Genomic DNA, 15,445 nt, shown 5'->3' with positions numbered 1-15,445 from the left:
ATCTTAAGTTGCGTACTTAAAGCCATACTTTTTATATTCTTTGTGCAGGCCTGTGACAAAGAACTTTTTTTTTATTATTAAGAAGTAAACTGTTAACACAGGTAGAGAAAGTGTGAGAACATCATGTGTGCATTGCTAGGAACATACTTGATGCTTATTTGTACCTGCTATTATGTACATAAGTCCCTTTACAGTTAGAGCAAGCTTCTGCTTAAAGCAGGTTGTATTTATTGTGCAATATAATATGTTCATAGAAGGTAAATAAATTGAATGCATCTCTTCGCCTAACCTTATGCAACCTACGGATATTTCCAATACTTTATATAGAACTCACAAGAGAAGTAGTATCTTACGTGGTCAAGTAAGTGCAGGGCATAAAAAAATAAACCTAAGTAGGATCCAAAATGCCGAATACTCTTTTAGTGGAACGGAAGGCCTGCTGATGACTGTCAACAGGCCGACTTCTGAAGAGTTTGGTTTCCTCTTCACTAGATCAAATGATGGGAAGTTCCTGATTGGCCCATTTTATAATACCTCAATAATAAAAAATAAAATAGAATCTTATTATAAAGCAGAAAAATCCACTTTTAATGAAATTTAACTCCCATGTAAAAAATAAACCTATGGATTCATATTTATTTATTTTATTAGTTTTCTATTTAATACACTATTTTTTATTACAGGTTAAATATATTGTTACAATTAGTTCTTAAATTCACGAATAATATTTAAATTCGCAGTGCCTTTCCAAAAGAGAAAAAAATGTAAATGGTAACAATAAATAAAAAAATAATAATTACCTAAACATTTTTAATAAATCATATTCAAGGGCAAATAACAATTATGAATTTTTGTTTGGTAGACATAGGTTGTATTTTAATATATATATATGCCAATATAAATATAAAAACATTGTTATTTTGCAACAAGTAAGACTCATATTTAGGTGTTTTATTAATTTTTGTGACGTCTTAAAGATATATTGGATTCGATATTGTTTTGTTTTTGACTAATGACTAATAGAAATTCATTCTGAAGTATTTTCGACCTGACTAAAATGTACCTAACCCTTTACAGGGCAAGACTCTGGTTAACTTTGAAATATTTTGTTAAATACTTATATGCGTACATTAAACGTGGTAAAACGTTTTACCAGAGAACGTTCGAAGAAGCAAATATCACTAAATACGTACATATTACCACTTTATTTCCATGTTATTTTTTTTAATTTTAAAAAATGTTTTTGTTTCTCAAATAAAAAAGTTAGATATATAAAACACATAAAAACTGAGACATTAATTTTCCGATCAAAATAATATTGAATTTACTTGAGCATTATTACGAAGTAATCTCAAATTTTCTCCGGTGGAATTCCTTCATAAAAATAACATCTTCGCAACTAAAGTAAAATAAAAAGTTTGAACAAATGAGAACGCTTTACGGAAACAGTTGAATACGGGATTATTTGCAGAGTAATAGCTTGTTTTATTGATATAAAAGTAGCTATACTTTAACCTATAAACTAAACGCCACAGAGACATTTTTATCAATGGAAAAAGTATTATAAAAGTATTAAAATATGTATTTTATATAATGAAGATAAATAAATATGTGGCAAAGATTTGATAACTTTCATTTTTTGTCTCCAATTAACAAATCAAACACACAAAAACACAGTCTAAAGCACAAGGTATCAAAAAGTGTCGCGATGATCGAATAGATGCACGCTTTTTAAGTAATTTTGAATGTTATATTTGAATTTATGAACTTTATTTTCTTCGTATAGTTTTATCAACCGACTGTTGCGAAATACAAAAATTGGCAAGTCCATATACTAGGGAGCATCTGTAAAGTAAAAAATTGGCAAAAAATATTATTTTTTCATACTTCTTTTGTATGAAAGGTGATCTTTACAGCAAATGGTAAAACGTATTACCGAAGACCGTTAAGAGGTTAACTGAATGGTAAGTTGAGAAAACAGACAATGAAGTTCACAAATGACAATAATTATCCGAGAGATTGACATTCCTTTTCACTTTCGATACAAACCATTAACAAATCACAACCATTTCACATGGAATATAAAGTTTCTTGTGGTTTTATTTATACCCACATAGGTATAATAATATCTCCTTACAAGTTTTCTACAAATTTGCTTCTGCGTTCCTATTATACACTTCGATATGCAACGAAAATTCCGTAACACATTTCAATATGATAGAAAGTTATTTTTTCTAATTAGATGCAAAGAAAGTTACGAATCATATAGAATAATAATTGGAATTAAAGATTTATTATGCTTCATACTAAATGTATGCGTGGGCGCAGGTAACGTGCGCGTGCCCTTGAAATCAGTTCATTTTTTATATTCCATTAAAATGCAATATTTAAAGACATAGGAGCCAAAAATGAAAAGTTCTTTTTTGTTCACAATTTTTTTAAAGTTTTTCGGATGTAACTATTATTGTTATTTATTTGTGTGTCATTTTAAAATTATTATTTGGAAATATGTTTATTAAATTAAATTATTAGTTTTACGTTTATCTATAAACCTAGCAGTATTTTTGAAAAATGTAATTATGTAATTTTGACTGAATTTTTGTAATTGAATCACTCCCATTACTGTATTTGTGATACAAATAAGTAAATAAATATACAAGAAAACACAATCCGGCCACAATGAGGAAATTCACTTTTACGAAAAAAATGATTTTTTTTTCTTACACGCGGTACAAATAAGAGCATTTTATTGTACGTCGAAGTATCTAAAATATATGAAAAAATAAATAAAAATGAAGTACATAAACTATGTAACAAGTTCTTCCGAATCAACCAATAATAGTGTTGTGATTGATTACCAGTTTCCTGGAAGCCAGCTCACTATCAGCAGAACTCAGTGACGAGAACTTGTGTCGTCAAGGGAGGAGTGGTTTCAAAATGAAAAAACTTTATAAAATCATAACGCTGATAATACGATACATAAAAAAAAAATTCATATTAAAATTTTATGAAAATAAGTTTTTGGTTTAGTTTAATACTAATTATTTCATAGTCCCTGGACTGGTACCTGAAGCGTAAGACTGATCATCTTACCTTTGTGTAACAAAAATGATTAAGTTACGCTGCGATTGGTGTACCATTGCAGTGCTTAATGCACCATTAGGTGCGGAAAGGGAATGATGATGAGTTTAATAGTCAAATAACATTTTTTTTAAAACCACTGAACTTCTCTTTATAACACACTGTTTATGCGTTCGCAAGTTCCATCGAATACAGCCAGAAATTCTTCATTGACGGCCTCCCAAGATGGCATTGTGGGAAGACGAGGCAACATGGGTTTAATGTCTCTCGAGGCATCTGCAAGACGTGATCAAGCCAAGTCTTATGTTATAGTAGGCTTTCGCGCTTATTCTTGAACTTCGATGTCAGTAATTAAATTAAACCACCCTTTACCTAATATTATCTTCAAGCCTTTTTAAAACTTAAAAGTTTAGTGTCATGAGATTTGATTGAAGTGCCAGGATCCACACCAATTTACAAGTACTTGCATTATACAAGAGTTGAATCGTTAGCATTTCGTTTTGACCGAGCATATAAGTTCCATACAGTACGAATTACGTTAAAAGTTGCTCCAGCAATTCGATTCGTAGAGAGGTCTTTGTGCATGCAACCATCCTCAGGTATGTGAACTCCGAGTATTGAAAGCTGTCAACTTTCTCGAGAAAGTTTATAATATTTATAAAGTGAATTTTGTCATTTTAAGAGAATTTAACTGATTTTCAACAGCTCTTTATGGTTCGCCAGAATCAAAGTTACAATTTTTTTTTCGATCAATCATTTTTAGAATCTGTTTCATCGGGTCATTACTCTCAAATGTTCAATTTAAAGACAATAGAGTAAATGCAGTTATTCTTACTTTATTCAAACATCGATGTTTATTTACACGAATGACAATAACATGTCTGCTGTCAAGTCTACATATAAAGTAAATCAGGTTCAATAAACGCACTGAACTAGAAGCGAAATCCGGATAGTAAGCTTCACTCAACACGTTTTGTATATTCCAGGCTTGTAAATATAACCGGGTTAACGAGATTTTTGTTTTCAAATTAATCGATTCATTCCTACTCATAAAATGCGTATGCTTCTAAATAATGTTTACATTACTTTTTAAATTTATATAATTTCTTCAATTTTGCCTATTTTGTGTAGTGGTTAAGACGCTTGACTCACACACGGAAGGTTCCGGGTTCGATTCCCGGTGAGAGCACAAAAATTGTAAAATGTGTTTTTTCTCAAGCCTGGGTGTTCTGTGCCATAATTCTCCCCTGAAATTGGGCTTTCTGGTCTGCTGTGGTGGAAATAATTATAAAAATATAAATATAAAGGGAAAATGAAAAAACCTGCTGACAAGCTGGTTTCGCGATTTAGTGGGTTTCATTATTATTCCTTTCATATTTTTGCACATCTCCTTAAATAAATAAAAAAAGACCCCATTAGAAATTAAAAATTAACTAATCGTAGGTACAATTACATAATTAAAAGCATTTATTAGATTGTTTTTTAAAAGAAAAATTTAAACATTTCCAAAATAATCTTATTTAATTTAATTTTAATTTTGTTTATTAAGAAAAACAACAGCAATACAAAAAAATATACACAACATTATAAAAAAAACATAAAATAAAGCCAAATCAGTTTTCCACATAAATACAATTATAAAAATCCAGTTCAGTTAAATAAAATTCATAGAAGTGCACGTGTGCGAGTTTTTTTTTGTGTGAGGATGCGTGTGTAAAAAAGTGGAGTGTGGTTTTGGTAGGTATGTGAATATGTGTGTGATTGTATATGGGTGTGAGGGTAGGTTTAAGGACAGGGTAAGTGTGTATTTGATATGAGTGAATAGACACAATTTAAAATTATAATGTAAAAATATATATTTTTTTTTTATAACGAAACATATTTTTTTTCAAATAATAGTTTTTTAATTTTGGTTTTAAAAGTGAGTTTACTGCAGTAAAATATGTCTATGTTATTGAAAAATAAATTATAATTACGCGTCAAGCGAATCAGAAGAGAGTTCTGTGCACAGTTGGTGCGAACTGTGGGTACATGGAAAAGAGATAGATTCGTGTGACGGGTGCGGTAGCCAGGTACGTTAAGGGCCAACTCAGAAACCAGAACAGGACTATCAAGACGTCCAATAAGAATGTCATGTAAAATCCCCATATCTAATAACAAACGACGATCCTCAAGACTGAGTATATTATGTTTATGACAAGAAGTTTTATAGTTAAGGTCCGTAAATCTGGATCTCCAATTGAGATGTCTCAAAAATGTTTTCTGAATATTTTCAAGCCTTATCTTGTGTATGGAATACTGGGGAGACCACACAGAGGAGGTAATTTAAAGTCCTGTTGAAATGTAAGCATGCAATTCGTCAGCAGGTTCTTATATAATATATTTTTTAATAGTATATATCAAACCCACATTAATAATTATATTTGAAAATAAAACGTGTCATATACTATATTTTATTAAAACTTATCTTCAACATAAAGAAAACTTTTTTCCATCAATAATTAGAGCAAACGTCTCACTCCAGTATTCAACCGACCATTCTCAATATTGTTTGGTAATATGATACATTATTGTATTACAGTGTCCTTTTGTAGTGACTGACCGAAACAAGGTCGAAACCGAAATTCGGCTAATGTTTTAGTTTCGGTCGCAACCGAAACTTATTAGTTAAAAGTAAAGTATAAGTTAAAAGTCATTTCAAAACGCTCAAAATAAGCGTTTTTATTGTTAAACCCTACGAGTTCATTCAAATAAGTGTTAAATAAAACACACATTGAAATAAAAGGCGCAAATTTAATGAGTAACAGTATGTGTAGCAGTTCTTCAATGTACGCTATGGTAACTTTAACCTTTTACTATAAAGGAATTACAATAAAACAGTTATGGAAGATCTTAGAACTACTAACTATAGTAAAAAATCACAAAATCAGTTAAGTTTTTATTTTTTATGTTAAACAATAGCTATATTGTAACTATGTAACTATTTGAATGGACGCAAATCCAACATTTCTAATAGTGCTAATTTTCCATCCGAGTACAGCCGAACGTAATCCGTCCCATCCCGACCGCAGGATTCGGCTGAGCCGAAGTTTCGGCCAAATTTTGGCCGAAACCGAAACTGCGTCCGGAACTCGTTTTATTGGCCGAAACTTCGGTCTGTCAGTGTCCTTTTGCCATATTTATTGCAATATTTAGGAACAGCTGGCTCTTCCATACTACTAAACCTGGTATTGCAATCATGTACTAATTTGAGTTTATACTCGGAGTGTGACGCATGCTGACAAATTTAATTGTACCAAAGTAGAGCCCTAACTGATAATTTATTTACAGATTTATGTATTAATGATACTAAAAAATTCTGCCTGGCGATATATGTCTTTATGTTGCAAATTGAAATTTGAATTTTATAAAGTTTGAATAACATTAATGTAATTTTTATTATGTACTAATGTATAATAATAATAATAATTCTATATCCTAAGTTCGACTTAATTGAACAATTGTTTTGCACTAAAAAGAAAAGAAGCATTAGGCATTAAACAAATGAATGTTTTGTTAAATGTACAAAAGGAAATGTATTTTGTTTTTACTAAGTTCATTATGCAATTTAATACGAACAGATAAAAAAAAGTTTAAAATATTGCATAATAAATGTTTTTTGAAAGTAATATGAAGTCATAACTGTCTTCTGTTTACATGCAACATTTTTTCAATTTTCTGATTCATCCTAGAGTAATTTTTCACAACAAATTCTTTTCATTATTTATTTATCTTTTTGTAAAGATATTATGATGTATTCTGTCGAAACATTTTTTTTTTTTTTTTTTACAAAATTGTTTTTGTAGTAGAACTAACATATTTTGAACGTAATATCCGTTTTTTAAAAGATTGTACGTAATAAATACAACACATTTCTATCAACCTTGGGAAGTAATTGTATCACTCATGTAGGTACGTAAAATGATGAATATAATTTATGTTTAGTGAGTTTCCATTTCATTTTTGATTACTTTTACGAAATTTACTAACAAAACCATCCGATATTGCGAGTTTTTGTGCATTGTGATAAATCGTTATGAAATGTAAAATTGCACCATTTACGGCTAATTTTAATATTGCGATTACAAACAATAAATAATTATTGATGAAAATATTAATTCAAACGAGGAAAAAAGAAATGAAGATTGTCATTTATTTCGTAATTTAACCCACTTATTCACCGATTGAGTTTCTAAATGTTTCGATTAACTAAATCCGTAAGTTTAAATACAGTTTCTAGAAATTGTTTTTTATTGTATCTTCAGATCTATTAATTTAAATAAATAATACTGTGATAAAACAACATAAACGTCACATTATTTAAATATAGTATAATGTCCATGTTGTGAATTAACGTATCTCTTCCAGCATTTAAAAATGTAGGATGGTAGATTTTTCTTTTAGAAAAGTTTTGCTTAGTATAAATCAGATTTTGTATTTATTTATTTTTTATTTATTTATTCATATTTTTCGCTTACAAACTATAAATTAATAATAAAAATAATGTGACCTCACTGGGGTTTCCCGTGCCGAGGACAATTAACAATTTAGTTTTTTTTTATTACATTTGAGAATAAAAAAAGAAGACTCACTTAAAAAACAAACATAATTAACAAATATTCAGACAGTTTTAAAAACAAGGTATTTATATACATCTATATTATTAATATTACAAAACACACAATGAAAACAACAAAAACCTAACATAAGCCATACAGTTGTGGAGCAGTTGATTCAGCATATATTTGAATTATTAGTCTATTATCAAATAAATACACCATATAGACGTCAAGTAACTGTTTAAAAATAACACCCAAATACCCAACCTTTTATACATAGGAAATAAATTAATACTTGACGATTCCTAAAAATGGTCAGCTTGGAGTTTTCATTTTTTATGTTAAATCAATTTTAGATAATTAATTTTTTTATAGTTCCTCGTAACCACGTGCGTATTTGTCTGATTTTTTTGTCCCTTGAAGAAATTTATATTCAATAGCCAAATTGAAATAGCTAAATGATTTAATTTAATGATGTGTCAGTCATGATGATTTATGCTTGGAAAATTTAATGCGGTGGTTTTCCGTTGCCTTCCGAATCGCAGTTTCACAGCCGCAACGTTGTTGCAACTCCGCCTGTGAATGTCTGGTACTAATCCAGTTTATTGAGCAAGTTCATCAATATAAATATTTAGGATGCTGGCTGAATGATAAATGGGATCACTCGCAAGAGATCAAAGTCAGAATAGAGGTGGCGCGAGACTGCTTTTTCAGGATGCGTGACCTTCTTTGCAGTAGAGACTTTAATTTAGACCTCCGAATGCGCATTACTCGATGTTACGTCTTTTCAGTACTTTTTTACGGCGTCGAAACGTGGACACTCACCCAAAACACTTCAAAAAAGATCGAAGCCTTTGAAATGTGGTGCTACAGGAGGATATTAAAAATCTCCTGGGTGGATAGAGTCCGAAACGATAATGTTCTCCGACGGATGGAAAAAGATAAAGAGGTACTGAAGACCACAAAGAAAAGAAAACTTGAGTACTTTGGGCATGTGATGAGAGGCGAAAAATATAAAATTTTACAAGTCATTCTACAGGGAAGGATTGAAGGGAGACGCAGTGCAGGTAGAAGGCGCATCTCTTGGCTTAAGAACTTGCGCGACTGGTTCCATTGCAGCACTCAGTCCTTGTTCAGGGCAGCTGCCAATAAAGTAAGAATCGCAATGATGATTTCCAACCTCCATCGGGGAGAGGAACCATAAGAAGAAGAATAAGAAGATGTGTCAGTATGCACCTATGCAATATTTATTGCGGACAAAGGTAAGAAAAGACGAAAAAGAAACATTCGCCAGCATAGTAGATCCTTTTAGCCGTTCTTTCGCTGTCTATTCGCTCTACATGTCCAAACCAACGCAGCACCCCCTTCTTGATTCCGTCGATAATTTTATCTACAAAGTAAAATTAAGTTTTGCGAAAAATATAATGTACATATTATTTTTGGTCCTGAACATGTTCAATAACAGGTTACCGATGAAGATATTAAAAAATTTCATAGAATTTTGTACATAAATTTTGATTTTACTTTATAGACAGTCGAAGATAACTCGGTTAACTTCCCATTGTAATCGGCGCCCGGGTGATATTAAATAAATCACATCCATTGATTCGTAATATGTATAATAAGTCTGGCGTCGCAGTCTAAAAAATATTTGATGCAATGTGGGAAAAACATGGATTTAGATGTTCTTGCATTAATCTTGACTGGATTTCAAATTTGCACTGTAAAAAGGAGCTAAACTTTGCATTTCTACCGGATTCATAGCATCGAGCAGTTGGCACACATTTCGTATCAGTTAAGTTCAGTAAATGGAGTATGGACTCGGTAGCATAATATACCCAATGTGTCGAAGTATAGGTAGAGGTATAATACCGTGCGTGCTTACCCAGCCGAGTATTGGCGTTATTTACCGCGAGATTTACTATCTGGATCAAACTTTTATATCGTCTGTATTATTATTATTAATTTGGATAGATTGTAGTTCCCTTTCTAATCCTGACCAGCTAAGAATTTTCTAGCATTTGCTTATTACAACATGCAGATCATCCAGTGCATTAGCCAGATATCTTCAAATAACGTACAGGGTTAGATATGATAACCAAATAAATATTCGATTGGTCACCTAAATACTATGCTGTTTATTTGTGCCTAAATTTTATGTATGCGGGGTAAAGCAAGCAAAGAGTGCGCTCTACTAAAAAGTACATATTTCGATTTATTCCAACCACGTGTCCAACGTTACCAATGTTAAGTAAATAACAGCATTTATCGATACTATTCCTGGCCGATTACCTTTTGTTCCCATCCTTCCTTTGACTCATCCTTATGGTACCTACCTAACATTAAGATAAAGGATATTTAAAATTAGAAGATTCGGATTTAGAACAAAAACAAAACAACATTTTTGACTTGACATAAAATCGGATAAAGAAGTGGTTGAAATCGTCGCACGTCATGGAAAACATTGTGATATTTTATAGTTCCATTTGTGATCCAGTGCCAGAAATTAAAGAAAATATTAAAGGTAGGTATCCATCCCATTTTTCTATCCTTTCTCAAATATTTAAAAATCACAAAACTGAATGAAATTCGATTTTCATTTACAGTCCGCCTTTTCGTTAGCAACCAACTCTACCATTTTAATCGGTTATCTTTAGCCTAAACTATCAATCGGCATGTCGTTCACATCACGTTCACACGTATTGGATTAAATTTATTTTAAAAAGCATTTTACCGGTCGGCGTGCACTACCACTAATTCAGTTTTTCCAGGAGACAGAAAAAAAGTGTTCATGAAATCAAATTTAACATAATATTATTAATTAAATTCGCATTCACTTCGTAACGTAAATTATTTAAAAAAAAAAAAACTTTTTTATTACTGTTAAATAAATTTATTATTTTTCAAGAACACTACTACAGTTTCGGGAGAGGATTCCTCCTGTCGACGCGAAGGGTGATAGAAAACTATGATATACTGTTGCTTGCTAATTGTCATATTAAAGTGAAAATAATTTTTGTTGCATATGGTTGAATTGGCTCTGCACTATTTAGCCAATTCACTGGAATAAATATTATTATTATTTCATCATCCTTTCGTTTCACATGATTAAACTGTCTTACCCTTTCATAATCTTTTTTTATACTTGTTCCAGATTTACATTCTCTTTCGATTTCATAATTATTTTATAATGTAATCACTTTTCTGTTTTTTTGGTATGGAACATTGCCTATAGTAAAATAATTAACGCATTTTGTGATAGATGTACATTGATACATACAACCTCAAGTCACAATAAAAAAATGGATATTTAAAATTCGTGTTACATAATTTATACATTTCAATTATATCAAAATGTATTAAGAGTTAATCAAAGAAAAAATAAATGAAACAGAATATTGCGGATGAAGAAAATAATTATCTGTGTGAAATAGAACCAAAACAAGAGTTTTTAACTCGATGACTACTCTCAGGAAAAAAAATTGTCAAAGGAAATGAAGTGCGGATAAGTCTTGTAGTGGTAAACCCATTCGTTTAACTTGTTTGTGAACCCAGATCTGGCCTGGGAATTTTTGTCGATCCTTTTTTTTTTCTTGTAACAGAAATGTTTTAGGAATAAATCATGTCATAATAAAACATTTGGTTTTAAAAAGATTAAAATAAAATTAATTTATATTTTTATGTACTACAGAATTTTAAAATTAAATAACCAACCAGTCTCGGCAAAAACTTCCCAAATATGACATAGTGCTTAACCGAAACTAGTTGGTTTAAGATTTTTTTTAAAAGTGGTGTATTAAAAAACAATAATTTTATTTAAATCTATTCAATAATTATGTTCCAGAAAGTTAATACTTGAAACACGAAGAATATTTGGTTTTTACTTTAAACAACAAAAGAAAATCAATCCAAAAAAGGGGGAAAAAAAAGATATTTTATTTTGTTACTTTATTTTTTTACTGAACATTTTCCTTATAGTATTTATAAAATGTTGAATATTAGGGGTAATATCTAATGATATTGAATACATTTTCAAACGTTTTAAAATACCAAAATAGTTTAAAAAAGCCTTCATTGTTGAATGTATTCAAAATTTTTTTAAAAACCACCAACTATTATTTATTTTAAGTGAATAGAAAAATTCTGTTCGTTTTGAAGAACGAAAAGATTCAAGAAAAGAAGAACCCAACAAAAGAAATTACTTTTATTATTAAGGTCACCCAAAACAAATTGAATCATTGAATTAAGCGAAAGTTAATTTATTATTCACTTGATTGTATTTCGGACAAGCATTAAGGAAAATAAGAGTTTTTTATAGAAGTACTAGAATTATTAAAATGTATACAGACAGTGACAATTCGAGGCTATTTTTATAAAGAATAACCGTGACAGAAAATAGGAATCCCCTTTCTTGCCAGCAGTACAATGATAAGGATCATAAGCACAATGCAAAAGATATTTATATTTTTGAACACTCTTTAAAGGAATTAAAAATTAAATTATTATCAATAGATCTGCTTCCATAATTTATTATCAAGTCATTTTTTTCTTTTCTACGCTTTTATAAAAAATAAAAAAAATAAAATCAAATATTATAACTTAAGTTTGTTTTCGTGAAGAATTATTTATTTCTTTTATTATTTTTGATCTAGTTTCTTGGGCTTTATACTTCATTCTTATTTTTATTGTTCGTAACATATTGCATGCTGTAAATAATTACAAATGGTGACGGGTCTAAAAATATTATTATTTATCTTGTCTGTTATATATTATGTCCAGTTGCCTGTAGTGTTCTTAAATAAAATACATATAAATAAATCACGATAGAGAGAAGTTTGATACTCAGACCTTTAGATCTTAAGCCCACGGCATTACTACCAATCAAAGTTGATACTTTATCCATATGGGACCACAAACCCTCTCATTATTTATTTCTCGAAAGTTTTTACATCGAAAATAAGAGTGACTCGTTGAAAAAGAGCTTATTTTATTTAAATAAGGTATACAACATAAAAAATCCCTTTAAACACGAGTTATTTCATTTAATCTTCTGTATTAAGAAATTAATCATAATTGTTATGTTTTTCTTCCCATGAAAATACCCCACTGAGTAAAACCCGTGTTAATGTAAAAAAAAAGAAAATAAATAATATCGCATACCTACGTATTTGAGTACATTCAGTAAAAACCATAAACATTTAATTTTCATCAAATACGATTTGTATTTCACTAATAATATATTGAGTTTGTAGACGACGCTAGATTTTACTCCCTAGAGACTAATTAAGATTAAAATTAATTGCAACAGAGAGCGAAAACATTTTTGAGAAGAAAATGCGATAAATTGCAATGCTGATAACACCTTAGGGAGTGAAATCTAGCCTTGCCTATTAACATGTGGACCCACCTACTCAAAACATCTTTTAATGAAAGTATGACAGTTGAAATGTATTTTCGGGCGTTGCTAGTAGATGAAATAATTCGCCCGGATGAATTTTACTCACATCAACAAAGGTTTTAACTATTTTACTTTACAAAAGTCAACAGATGGAAGAGTTAAAGAGAGAAGTAGTGTTGAAATTGTCAAACGTAGTACCTACCTACTAACATTTTTTTCACTGTGACTTGATCAAAGGATGTAGTTAATAACCTTTTAATAAACGGTGCTACTTGCATGGTTGTGAGATTTATCTTTTTGTGACTTCTATGAATGGTGGCGGAGTAAGAAAATTTGAAAATAATAATCATAATAATAATCTTGTCTGATGTTATTACATTTTAAAAATTACTATAATGGTCATAGACCATTGTGATTTAAACAAAAAAGTTTTTACTACTATTGGTGTTTGCAATATGGTCATTAGGATGAATGTCAATATCCGACAAAGGGTCTCCATATAATTTGCCAAACTCACATTGAAAAGAGCAGCAAAAGCAGTAGAGTTAAATTAAGTTATAATCGCTATATATATGCGACGAATGAAAACTTTAAAAGGGTAACTCGTTTATTGACAAAACATTGCTTTTTGAATAAGTGAAAACTATAGGAAGACCCGTGGTATTATGAACGGTTTCGGGTATGTGGAGGAAGTACTTTCACAGATGAAAGAGTTGAGGATGTGAATGTCGATGTTCAAAGATGAGCATAGTTGTAATTTTTTTACATAGTGTATAATGTTCACTTAAACCCGTCAATGCCTACACTTCCATATTCCTCTCTCAAAAATGTTTTCCCTTTCTGTTGCGATAAACTTCAATAATACATTCAAGCCTTTTTTACACAAGGGATACGTTCCAAAAAGTGCCGTGAAAAAAAATATATACTAAAGAGAACAATGATGGATAGGTTCCATAAAAAATAATAATTTATAAATTAATTGTATCTTATTATTTTTTTCTTATATATAACATGACATTTAAATACTTTAAAAAATCGGAAAAACGAGTATTCACTCTCACTTTCATAATACATTATCCGCCAAGCTATATAAGAAAAATATTATTATATTACACACATTGTTAAAACGTTTTTTGAAAAAAGTGATTTTAGGACAGTGTTATATGATATTTTAAAACCTTGTTTTTTTTTAAAATAAACGATTGGATTTTAATAATTTACCCGAATATTTAAATTTTGGTGGGCATATTCAACGAGTTGTAAAAAACTCACTACTAAAAGATACAAATCCAGTTGTGGTAGAGCGGGGTGTGAACCTTGCACTTTGGGCCCGTGAGCTCACGCGACACTATCCACAGAACCACACGCCGATTTCAAAATATACATATTAAAAAAATTAAAAAATTGACTATTATGTAGGTAATGTGCACAAATTAAGTTCAAAAGTTAGCAAGGTTCGTTATAAAATACTCACCAATCATGAGATCCAATCTTTGATTAATTCTATATAGTTTGTTGAAGTCACTCAATTGTATTTTAAACACTTCACAACTCACAAGGATCCGATAAACAAAGTAAAGATCAAAAAGTCGATATCGAAACGGTTCTCGTTAAAGTCAGTCTGTTCGTAAGCTAACCCCAATTAGCTGCCTTCGGCTTCTGACGAAGGCATTTCTATCTAGATTATGATGCACTCGGATGGAGACGGGTAACTGTAATTAATTTATGAATTTCGAAAATCGCATGAGGTGTTTCGTTACATTTCTCCCAGCGGTCGGGCTTGCGGCTTGTCCGTGCGTTGTGCGCGAGCGAAGATAGCGATGGTACTGACCGACCCGGCTGAAAGCGCACTGAGGAAGGCTTAGCGGGTATTGAGAGGTTAAGCTGCTACCCGGGCGGGAGACACCGCCGACGCCAAAATTCAGGCCCTTTCAGCGTTCTGAAAAGTAATTTAATTGCATGTAAATAACATTAATGAGCTTAGTAAGAAAATTACGCGACGCGGCTGGCGTTTCAAAACACCGAAAAAAATATCATTCATTAATATTTCTTGCATATAAAATAGTTCGACTACGATATGACTTGAACCGTTTTTCAAGTAGTATTATAACAAAATGTAACACGAAAAGCTGTGTTTTATTGAAGCATAAAAATAACTTTAGTAATCGACCAAAGTTTCAGTTTCGATTTCACCCAATAAAACTAGTTTCGGCCAAAAATTGGCTGAAAGTTCGGCTCAGCGGAAACCTGCGGTCAGGGTGTGTCGGATTACGTTCTGCTGTAATCGGGTGGAGAATTAGCACAATTTGAAATATTGGATTGTTGATATTTATTCCATTGCCATTACTTAAAAGTATTAGTATAAAAA

General features: G+C 30.8%; 1 protein-coding gene across 1 annotated transcript in view; it reads right to left on the bottom strand.

The window, feature by feature from the left end:
- LOC148282815 (uncharacterized) overlaps positions 1 to 15,054 on the bottom strand; it is a 51,562-nt gene extending 36,508 nt beyond the window's left edge. Inside the window, exon 1 of the mRNA XM_088224493.1 lies at positions 14,552 to 15,054. The gene's annotated coding sequence lies outside the window, so the exon portion shown is untranslated. The remainder of the gene's footprint in view (positions 1 to 14,551) is intronic.
- Between the last annotated feature and the right edge of the window lie 391 nt (positions 15,055 to 15,445).

This window comes from Micrasema longulum, unplaced genomic scaffold (assembly GCF_059751315.1).
Source record: "Micrasema longulum isolate JH-2025_06_02 unplaced genomic scaffold, ASM5975131v1 h1tg000287l, whole genome shotgun sequence".
Taxonomy (NCBI): domain Eukaryota; kingdom Metazoa; phylum Arthropoda; class Insecta; order Trichoptera; family Brachycentridae; genus Micrasema; species Micrasema longulum.
Note: the sequence above shows the minus strand (reverse complement) of the source record. Positions and strands in the feature narration are given on the sequence as shown.